The sequence below is a fragment of the Bacillus rossius genome, chromosome 11 (assembly GCF_032445375.1).
Source record: "Bacillus rossius redtenbacheri isolate Brsri chromosome 11, Brsri_v3, whole genome shotgun sequence".
NCBI lineage: Eukaryota > Metazoa > Arthropoda > Insecta > Phasmatodea > Bacillidae > Bacillus > Bacillus rossius.
This window is the reverse complement of record NC_086338.1, coordinates 42,354,540-42,366,358: the sequence shown is the minus strand read 5'-3', so window position 1 is coordinate 42,366,358 and position 11,819 is coordinate 42,354,540. Positions and strand designations below refer to the sequence as shown.

The 11,819-nt window shown below is 41.1% G+C and overlaps 1 protein-coding gene across 1 annotated transcript in view; it reads left to right on the top strand.

Annotated features, from left to right (window-relative positions):
• Positions 1–2,325: 2,325 nt before the first annotated feature.
• Positions 2,326–11,819, top strand: part of LOC134536865 (complexin) — a 1,123,559-nt gene continuing 1,114,065 nt past the window's right edge. The window contains exon 1 of the mRNA XM_063376912.1: positions 2,326–2,554. The gene's annotated coding sequence lies outside the window, so the exon portion shown is untranslated. The remainder of the gene's footprint in view (positions 2,555–11,819) is intronic.

Here is an 11,819-nt window from a genome sequence, read left to right as displayed (position 1 = left end):
ATATGCTTTCAATTTTTTTTCATCCCGCGAAAATATGTGTAATAAAAAAATACAATGAATTAATTTTTTATGGCAGCAACTACTGGCGCTACAACTGTTTGAAGAAATAAGCCCGCTATCCTTCTCCGTTGAGATGAGTCAGTGTCAAGTTCGAACAAGTTGTGACTTGTCTGTCGCCTTCCAGAGCCGGAAGAGTGAGGTCGTGTTTACCGTGTCTGTCGCGCATCATGGATGAAAGACCCGGGAATTTCGCGGATTCGTCTGGCCTCATGGTAGAATTCAAAGTCATAGGTGTGTACAACCCATGTTTGCTTTTCGATTGGTTGATTTCATATCGAGAACATTTTTATCTTTGCTGTCTGACACCACCTGGTTGTTATCGTAGGATAACGGCGAATTACCAGGCCGTAGCGAAAGCGAACACATCGCTTACTTGTCTCCTAGCTGGGCATCGTTGGCTCACGGTCGTAGAGGGGCGTGTCCAAATAACTGCGGTCCAATCATCAACACAGTGCGAGAGTGTGAAGGTTTGCATTCCAACTTGCGACTAAATGTATGCGCGAAATTTCCTTTTTGTCTAATCATATATTTCGAAAAAAAAACAAACAAAAAAACTCGTCAACATTAAGTTTTGTTTGCAAAACGGAGAACATAAAAATGTGTCTTGCTGAAAGGAAAAAAAAATTGACACCATTCCCGACATTGAGAGCAGCTGAAGGCCTTTCTGAAAGAATTTTTTTTTCTCCATAAATGCTTCCAATCATGAAATAAACATTGGGATGAGCACGCATCGCTGACCAAGGAGAGTATTTCGAAGGGTATTAGTTCAAATTTGATTTAAACTTATTACTTTGTTCGTAATAAAATTATTCACCGCATTTCTTGATCACACCTCGTATTTTTTTTACAGAACAACATATGCAAGATGTGTAGAGTGTTAAATTTACAGAAATAGCCCTTAACTAATAGTTAAATAGGAGTAAATTGGAAATTCTAATTCATACACACTAACCACCATCATGCACTATCAAGCACCATTGCCCAAATGTTTCGGGTGTTTCGATCTGGCGATGGTGGGGTAGGATGTGGACTCAACTGCGTCACAGCATACCAGCTCCTGCGTTCTTTCAATGGGGAAGAACGATTTAAATAATTATTTTGGACGCAAGCAAATGCCAGTTGGCACTGTGGTCCCTTGAGATAACCCGAAGAGCGGACAAACGCGCAGAAAAGAAGCCGAATAAAGCCGATGTCAAATATGTTAAATGTTAAAGATAGCACAGAGAACATCGTGGAAGGAACAATGTCACAGCACATAATAAAACAGTGGGCTGAAAATAACGATACAGTTGCCACAAAAACAGTAAATACAGACAAAAAAAAAAAAACAGCAACCATGGAGAAAACAGTGTAAGACAAAGGAACCCAACGGCGGCACTAGTCAGATAATCTGGACAGCACAAGGACAATGCAGACACACACATGCGAACCCAGCGATGAAAATTAACAGACATTCTGACAACACAAAGCCGACGGCACAGACTAACACAGTGGGGATTTGACATCGGCTAACATGGCTTGTCATGCTAAGTTATGCTATTGCTCAAGAATGCTGGTGTGAAAGTACGCGAGTATTCGAGTATGCAAGTGTGCTGCGTCATTTCTACCTATCCTGCCACCTCATCCTCTGCTGGTTTCCCCACCGCGTACCCAACTATTCCTCTCATGTGATCGGAATTTTCGTACCGCTCGAAGATCGTAGGGCGCCACCCCCCTTCCCCATCAGTAGAGTCCCGGAAAATTAGCGGATTCCTCTGGCCTCAGGATAGAATTCAAAGTTATAGGTGTGCTCGACCCATGTTTACTTTCCCATTGGTTGATTTCTTAGAGAGAACATTTTTATCCTTGTTATTTGGCACTACCTGATTCGCTTACTTCTCTCCTAGCTGGACATCGTTGGCTGACGGTCGTAGAGAGGCGTGTCCAGATAACTGCGGTACAATCATGAACACAGTGCGACAGTGTGGAGGTTTGCATTATAGCTTGCGACTAAATGAATCCGCGAAATTTCCGTGGCTCTACCCATAAGCAAAGAAGTTTCACTTCAAAAACTTTTTTTTATATAAAAAAATTAAACGTGGTTATATAATGAAGGTTTTTTTTAAGTATCATATGCTGAAACACGTACAATTACAAGAGGGATAGTGTAGGATGCGAAGAGTGCCCCCCCTCGCAACACGTGCGGACTCCGCCACTGAGGCGCAGTCGGGTCTGCGTGGCCGCGCCACACGAGGCAAGGCGGGCCGCGCTGCAGGATCAATATGGTATAGTTGGAGCCGCCGCCGCCAGAGCGCAGCGCCTCCGCGCCGCGCACCGAGTATAGATGACGCGCGCGGCGCAAGGTCCGAGCGAGAGTTAAAGTAGCTGTGGTCGGCAGTGGGTCCTCTCGCCTGTCTGGGACGAATAGGTCAACACCTCCTGGGTGACAACAGAGGAGAAGAGAAGAAGAAAAAAATAAACTCCACGGGCGAGTCGGTCTCCTCCACAGTCACAGGTAAACGTCTCCATTTTACTGCCCCATTTTTTTTCTTCCCCCTCTCCTTCCGCGCGCATGGCGCTGTCGGTTGGAGAGAGTTTTGAGGTTATGGATTTTGCGGGGCGCGCAATGGCATTCCGCCGCCAGAGCTGCCAACCTGCGCGAGTGAAATGTCTCGACAGCCTCGCGTGCGTTCTTAAAGGGAATGTGACACTCGCCAGCTGCCGAAGGGAAACAGCATCATCTGTTGACGAGCCGGCAGTCGTTGCCAACTTGACGGGCGCTAAATAACTACACCGGGGCGAGGTCAAGGTCCACGGATAACCGACTTTTGCGACCCGCCCCGCGGAAATGTGTACGGTAGGGCGGGGTTTTCGTGACTTGAAGTTTGTTCGCTCTGCGCGATGGAAATAGAACGAGGAAACGTTTAAGCGCGAAACAGCAATTAAACTGAAACTCAAACAATGTTTTCGCGAGGCAGTTATCGCGTGGTGTTCACAATAAAACTCGGAAACTGTGGCGCAATCTGATCGATACCCCCGTACAACTTCGCAGAGTTGGATTGCGAGCAACAGAACAAGCTGCAGTAATATTGTAGTCTCCAGGACACGTGAAAATGAATAAACATAACTCAGCTTGACTAACGACGAAACTTTAAGAACGTCAAAAAAAACTTGCATGAATTCTTACCACTATGTTAATTTCGTAAAAAAAAAAAACAATAATACAAAAAAAAGAATAGGGCTTTTAAAGAAAATTCATAATGCTGCATTTGCATGGGTATGAATTGTTTCATCGGCAAAATAATGATAAAATGATGAAGCTATTAGAAAAAAAAATTAAGCTAGAGACACAAATCTTCACAGAATTTAAAAATAAAAATTAGTATTTATTTATTTATTTTTTATTTTTTTTTTTTACAGAAATTACAGGTTTGACAGCATCTCTTCGCTATAATCACCTTTCATCTGCACGTCACACGTGCTTTCAACGAAGCTCGTGATGACGTTAGTTTAATTTTCTTTTTGAGGGACCGGTATAATTCACGGAATTATTTGGCGAAAAGAAAGACTGCACATATTTAAACATTTGAACGACCTCATGACGGAATCACGGGTTATTCAATTCGACACGACCAAAATTGTCAAAAACTAATACGGGCATTTTTTCCAGGTATGTGTCCCACAGTCAGAACATAAAACACAATAATTCAGTGCGGAAACAAAAACACCCCGAATGTCTCGGTAAAATAAGGCAAAGGCTAGAGATATGCATTTTTCACGGGAAAAAAAAATTCTGAACGCCTATTAGACTGCAACATGGTATACCCGCACCAGCGGTTCCTTCCTTGTGATTGGCGGCCGTCCGCGAGAGAAGTCGTTGCCTTGTTTGACCGAGCCCACTCAGGACGCGTTTGCTTCCGCACTGAATCACTGTGATTGGCGTTGTAACAATCGGCGTGTACCTAAAAGAAACTTACCATGTCACGAAACACAGACGATGTTAAAATGTTTTAACTTTCAGCTAGTCTTTTCGCGAACTATGCATGCCTACAGCAATGAATTATTTTGCAGACGGCCACCAATCACAAGAAAGAAATCACTGGCGTGGGGTATACCACACTGCAATACAATGGGCGTTCGGAATTGTTTCGCGAAAAATGCCTGTCTTCAATATCAATGAAAGACTCACAAAAAAAAATAGAGAAAAAAACACACGAAAGAATGAGCAACTTGTCTCGGAAGGAAGGTAAAACGCGGAAACAGCCAAAAGACAAGCGACAAGGTCATAATATCTGAACACAAAATTTGCGGAGATTATCTTGATGGCAGGACATACCTCCTGTTTCGCTGGTCTCTGTGAAGTTGCGTCGTGTTTCGTTGCCAGGGGAACGGTTCTCTTCCGGAGGTGATGCATGACCGTAGAACCTTTCATTTAGCATTATCATTCAGCAGAACACCGGGCAATGCATACACAGGTTACTGTTTGCGGGTGACATTCTTCCTCATCCATCCCGCGTACCCCACAAGTCTCTGAAATTTTTTTCTGAACATTTAACTCCTGGGTGACTCAACCCATTCAGTTTTTTTTTCTCTTACTGGGTTCGTATTTTTAATGTCCGATGTTTGAAACCCGGTTCGACCGTCTCAATTTCAGTTTTACATGATTTCCCGAATTCATGAGTCCCACTGTGTAGGCCATTATTTTATTTTCACGTTCAACAGTGTTAAACTTGTAGACTTTTCAAGTGGCCAACTTCAACAAAATGTGTCTATATGTATGTATATATGTATGTGTACATATATATCTTTGTGTGTGTTCAGAATTAACTGGAAAAAAGGAATTTTAATTTTTTTTTTAGCAGTATAAATAAGGAGAACAGAATTGAATAAATAACTAAATGTTTTTGGGTTTAAAGGCAATGCTGCTAGCTACTGCGTGGTATGGTTTAAAAATTCCTTCAGAATTTTTTTAAAAACTTTATTTAGCATTTTAATATTATAAAAAATTGGATGATTTTAAAATTCCAGGTAAATTTTTTTTTTCTGAAACGAACTAAACCATTTCTAGGGACCGGAAAAATTCGCGGATTCAATGAATTCTAGGATAGCCTCCATTATCCTATGTATTTCTCAAGTAAACACGCGTGTTCATTGGGTACTAAATTGTTAGGCGTCTCCACTGGGTAGCTTGTGATTCGACGCTTCTTTGGTCGATAGTCTCTCATTGGCCCAGAGAGCTCCAGTTAAACTGCGAGCCAATAGCAGAACCAGCAGAATTGTACACATGTTTGAATTTCAGCCTGTCACGAAATGAATCCGCGAATTTTTCCTGTCTCTAACCATATCACATATAAACCAGTAAAATTGACTTTAAACATTAAAAAAAAAAAAAAAAGGTCCAGTTTTATACTCTATTTCATTCTCCTAATCCTTACTGCACAAAAACTAAAAAAAAAGCAACTTAGTCAGATAATTATACAAAAGTATGCGAGATATATATTTAATTTTTCAGAATTTCAGCCACTCAAAAAGTCGGTAAATTCAACCGCATTAAACGCAAATATAAAACAATGACACGAAACGGGACATACTCAGCGGGACTCACAAATTTGGGAAATTGAGACGGTCAAACCGAGATTCAAACTCCGGACAGTAAAAATACGAACCCAGTATCTTTCCACTGCGCTGTCTCACCACCTAAGCTTCACCTACACATTAACAGGGAGTGGAATAATTCGCGGTTTCAATGACCTCCAGGATGGACTCCATGATACTCTATGTACTCGGGAAAACTACACCTGCTCATTGGCTACTGACTCGTGACAATTGTTAACTGGGATGCTTGTGATTCGACACTTCTTTTGTTGAGGGTTTTTTATTGGCTTAGAGTCCTTCAAGTAAACTGTGGTAAAATCACTGAAGCATAGGGCCATGCACATTTCTCGAAAAGATTCTAAGAGTACCTGAAAGTTAAAACACTGTAGCATCGTCTGTGTTTCGTGATTGAGTGAGTTTCTTTCAGGTGCATGTTCAGTGTTACAACACCAATCAGAGTAATTCAGTGCGGAAGCAAACGCGTCCTGAGTGGCTAGGTGAAATAAGGCAACGACTTCTCTCGCAGACGGCCGCCAATCACAAGGGATAAACCGCTGCTGCGGGTATACATTGTTGCAGTCTAATATGCGTTCAGATTTTATTCGCGAAAAATACCTGCCCCTACTGAAGCACCATGGAGGTGAACGTGTTTACATTCTAGCCTATCGCGAAATGACTCTGCGAATTTTTTTCGGTCTCTACCAATCATAAACGATAAAAGTTTGTCACGATCAAAAGACTGTCGAATAGAATGAGGCTCTTATTTCAATACATATGGATAGAAGCTGGATATATTTCGCGATAGGCTAGACTCCAAACTCGTTAATCTTCATGCTGCGTCAGTGATTGGACCACAGTTCGCCTGAAGGACTCTGAGCCAGTGGAAAACCCTCTACAAAAGAAGTATCGAATCACAAGCATCCCAGTTAACAATTGTCACGAGTCAGTAGCCAATGAGCAGGTGAAATTTGCCCGAGTACATAAAGTAACGTGGAGTCTATCATAGAGGTGGATCTATAGATATGGGCGCGTTCAAGTATTACGTAACGAATTTGGGGGGGAGGAGGGGGTCTTGTAAAACGTTACGATGCGTTACAGGGGAGGGAGGGGGGTTTGACCTACGCGTTACGTCACATTGTTTTTTTTTTTTTTTTTTTAACCCTTCAGCACGGTCGCGTAGAGACAGATTCTTTCACGCATTTTTTAAACCTTTTTTTTTCCTCAAAATTTCAAATGGCATGATAACTTAATTGTTTTTTACCTTCACAAAATTGCTTCTGCTTGCTTTACAGGATTAGAGAATGTTTTTTTTAACTCCAAACGTAAAGCAAAAATATATATATTTATCAACAGCTATGATAGTTTTTCTCGTCACTCCAGTAAAGTAGTTAAAACAAAAAATACCGCTATTCGGATGGTTTCGTTATACTTCGGTTGTCAACGTAGACTCCAATCGCCATATTAGAAATTATGTAGGTATTGATATTCACAATACACGGTTTTCTATGTGTGAGATTTTCTCTCATCACAACAGTAATGTTGTGGTACGAAAGACGATTGGTCTGAAGGGTTAATAAAACTACTAGTGAATTAAAATCTCCCAAGTTTGCAACCCTTTTCGTTTATTTTTTACGGGGGATTCCCGATTGAATTGTTCGTATTTTGTTCTCCCAAGATGGCAACCCTTTTCGTTTATGTGCTCCAAGCACTTGGCCGACTGTATGAAAATTGACAACTACGATGTTTCGGCGGAATATAGAAACCCTGAAGATAGCTTGCAGGATCCAGCAGAACCTAATATGGCGTGGTATAGCGCTCACGTCCGTGAATCGGAATATTTCTTGCAAGTTATTAAATGCGCGGATGAATCCTGCTGTTCCCGCTTGAGGAGTGCATTAAAATCTGTCTTTCCAGAAACTTTCCTGCCGCCACCCTGCCCAATCCTTCAAACCACAAATAAGCTCGTGGTACCTAGTCAGATAGACAAAGGATCATGCAAGTTTTCGCCACTTCTTGTGAGGTTGTCTGTTGATCTGTCGCCTCCTCTAGAAGGGTTTAGCAGATGCCTTACGATTTATTTTGCCCATCAGTACAATCCGACCTAAAGAACCGAGTATGTTCAACCTGTGGGATTTATTTTACATCCCACAAGACTGTGCAAATGCACAATCGTTTCATGCATGGCAAGACTGCCCAACACCTTCATGAAAGTCGAGTACGGCCACAGCGACTTGCTGCAAGAAGGGCAAATGAGCTTCTCTGCATTGTGCGTCGCTGTGAAACATCGTCTGAGGATGCCGATTGGCTTGACGAAGACGAAGTTGATGCAAGCGGGTTAACAATTCCGGAACCCTCTTCGTCTGCTCTCCGGATGCCAGTAATGAAAGAATCTGAGTGGCTGGCAAGCCCATGGACAGAGGAGCAGTAAAACTCCAATTGAATTGTTTTTTTTTTTACAATCTACTTATTTTAATTATGGCTAATTTTATTTTAAATGTTTTTCGTTTTCGTTCGATCGTATTCTTAAATACGAGTATATTTTGACAAATATGTTTTATTTCAGTTAGTTTTATGTTTGTAATTGCATTGCCAAAGGTAAAAATAATTATTATAAATAAAATTTGTTATTTTATTTTAATAGCTTTATTAGTAAAACGCTAAAATAGGAGAATGCGTGAGAAGAAAAATGGCGGATAAAGCAAAAAGTGTGTAAGGACAGGGCTAAGTCAGGAAAACGACGTAATTAAATGTATGATTGCTAAATGTATGATTGAGTAGTAAAAATTTATTAGGACAAAAAAAAAACATTAGAAAGCTCTTGCTTTTAAAAACAAGACATTTCAAATGTTAATAAATAACATTAAAGCGATTAAAACAATAACAAAGGTATTTTAGTGACATTCCGGTACGTTACGCCACATAATTGTAACTTAAGGTAAAAATGGTCACTTGGGGTTACGTAACGTTTTACTAGGGGGGAGGGGGGTACAGAAAAACGTTACGGCGCGTTACATGGGGGGGAGGGGGGGGTCAAAAATATCAAAAAATTGCGTTACGTAATACTTGAACGCTCCCTATACAGAAACTTTGTTGTTTCGATGACATTCAGGCCAGACTTGACGTGCCTCCCCTGCTCGATCCTAGATCGTTTGCTCATTGGCTGTTGTTCTCGAGAAGTCTTAAGTGACCTGAATAAGATTTGACCGTTAAGTTCCTTGTTGCTTTTTTTTTTGTTTAGACTATCTCGGGGCCATTTCAAAACAAATGTGGCCCAGTTGAAGACGCCACAAATGTACGTTATTTGAATTATACTTGAATTGGGAAGATTGATTAAAAATGTTTTTTTATACACATGCCATTGCTGTTTTACAATGTACGTCATAGATAGAGACCGGATTCATTTCACGGTACACTAAAATTCAAATACATATACATTTAAGCTGCTTTTTCTATTGGCTCGCTGTTCATCTGGATGACTCTGGGCCAATGAGAAAACCACAACCAAAGAATAAGAATCGTATCACTGGAAATTACTGGCAAACTAGCCGAGACGACTCACAAGTCAGCAGCCAATGAACTGGCGTTGTTTGCCCGAGTATACAGGGGAATGTGTAGTCTGTCCTGAAGGTCATTGGAAACGCTACAGACATAGAGAAACATCAAGAACGAACAAATACAAACACACAGAGAAGATGCAAAAATCGCAGACGAAGTAAAAAATTAATATCATAGACTTCGCAGATAATTTCATGGAAGGAATTGGTATAGGGTCTTGTGTTTTTTCGCGAAAAATCTGTTCGTTGGACTCGGACTTCCTGTGTTCATGATTTGCTCAATTTTTTTAAAAATTATTTGCTGTGGTTGGCCCTCAATTTATCGGGCCAATATGAACGCAGCAGCTGCACTACTGAACGTCAATGATTCGATATAACTAAAGACCGGAAAATTTCGCGGATTCATTTCGTGATAGGCTGAAATTCAAACATGTGTACAATTCTGCTGGTTCTGCTATTGGCTCGCAGTTTAACTGGAGCTCTCTGGGCCAATGAGAGACTATCGACCAAAGAAGCGTCGAATCACAAGCTACCCAGTGGAGACGCCTCACAATTTAGCACCCAATGAACACGCGTGTTTACTTGAGAAATGCAGAGGATAATGGAGGCTATCCTAGAGGTCAATGAATCCGCGAATTTTTCCGGTCCCTAGATATAACGTAGATAAACTACAGTGTTTTTAAACATATATTGTCACGAAATGTTAACCCAAGTGTTCTTTCTACTCTTACCTATTTACCGTAAGGTTTGGGCTCACAAACTGAGTTGGTTGTTTTATTTTCTTGACACAATGTTTATTGATTAAGAAATTTTCTTGTAAATTTTTTTCCAATATATTTTTTGCATTTATCGGCGGGTCACAGATTTTTGATGTGTTACATCTTAGCTCTCACTCGGTATAGCCTACAGACAGTATTCGATTGGAGTAATTTCGTGGATGCGACGGAAGTCAAGGAACGGAAATGTGTAAGCGACGGTGCTGCTATCTATGACGGATGGACGCGAACCGAAGTGCACAAAGCCAAAGGTAAACCTTAAATCATTAAATGTTTAATAGATTTTTAACAAGCTGGTCAGTATTTTATTACCATTCTTTACCGAAAATCAGGCCCAAAGCCGGGGGTGTATTTCTTTTCTCAAGTTTTTTTTTCATTCGCTTTTATTGGAGCCGTTTCATTAAATAGTTTAAAATTCCGGCCTACAAATGGAATGATCCGAAAGTTCGACGTAGCTGCTTCGGAAGCGAACTCCTAGCGGCGAGTGCGGAAACTACGTGTGATTTGTAGAGAACGGAAAAATTCGCGGTTTCAATGACCTCTAGGATAGACTCCATAATACTCTATGTACTGGGACAAATTGCACCTGCTCATTGGATACTGACTCGTGACACGCGTCAACTGGGATGCTTGTGATTTGATACGTCTTTTGTTGAAGGTTTTTCATTGGCTTAGAGTCCTTCTGATGAACGGTGGTCCAATCGCTGACTCAGCATAAAGGTGTACGAGTTTTGAGTCTAGCCTATCGCGAAATGAACCCGCGAATTTTTCCGGTCTCTAGTGATTTGTGTTCAGAAACGTATAGTTGAAAACATAATTTCCGTATATTTATCACGCTCGGCATTATTTTAAAGAATTATACGTTGAGTCTTGTGTACAAGTTTTCTATTATAAGTGTATTTGCTACAATGAGAACACACGGACTTGCTCGTTACTGAGGTTAGATGTCACACATCACTGGCAAGCACTGAAAGACACGCTCGCATTTATTTTCCTCGTCAGATATTTACTAAAAGTTATTTTTGAGCTACGAAAAGGTCACACAAGGTATCATAATTAGAGAGACGGAATTTTCGCGCATTCATTTAGTCGCAAGCTAGAATGCAAACCTCCACACTGTCGCACTGTGTTCATGATTGGACCGCAGTTGTCTGGACACGCCCCTCTACGACCGTGAGCCAACGATGTCCAGCTAGGAGAGAAGTAAGCGAATCAGGTAGTGCCAAATAACAAGGATTAAAATTGTTCTCGCTAAGAAATCAACCAATGGGAAAGTAAACATGGGTCGAGAACACCTATAACTTTGAATTCTATCCTGAGGAATCCGCGAAATTTCCGGGACTCTAATCATAATTATTAAAAGGTGGTAGCTCGTACAATTCTGTATTCCGGCACCAATAAAGCAGATGGCGTTCAAAAATTTTTTTTCCGGGTGGATTCTGGCTGTTGAATTTGGCCACCAGGTCGTATTACTGCACTACCACAGTTTTTTTTCTTGGTTCGCTCAGAGTTTACAGTTACTTCCGTTTTTCATTCCACTAGTTTTTCCTGTTTTATTGCGGGTCACATACCTCATTTCAAAATTTCGGATGTGGTTTTCCTTTTAAAAACCAATTGACGTTAAATAATCCGGCAGAATCACTGATTCGGCTCGGCACGGCCGTCGAACCCAACCCAAAAAATTCGGAACGAAACGTTAAATTCCACGAACGATATAGTCTGGGTCAAAAATCCGCGTAGTTAAATTTATCATTCACGTTTCATGGTTACGATTTTCGTAAATGCAAGCAGGCCATTTCAGTGAGTGGCATTTTGGTTCCTTGGGGACGTTCCCGGTGGAGGGGGGGGGGGGGGG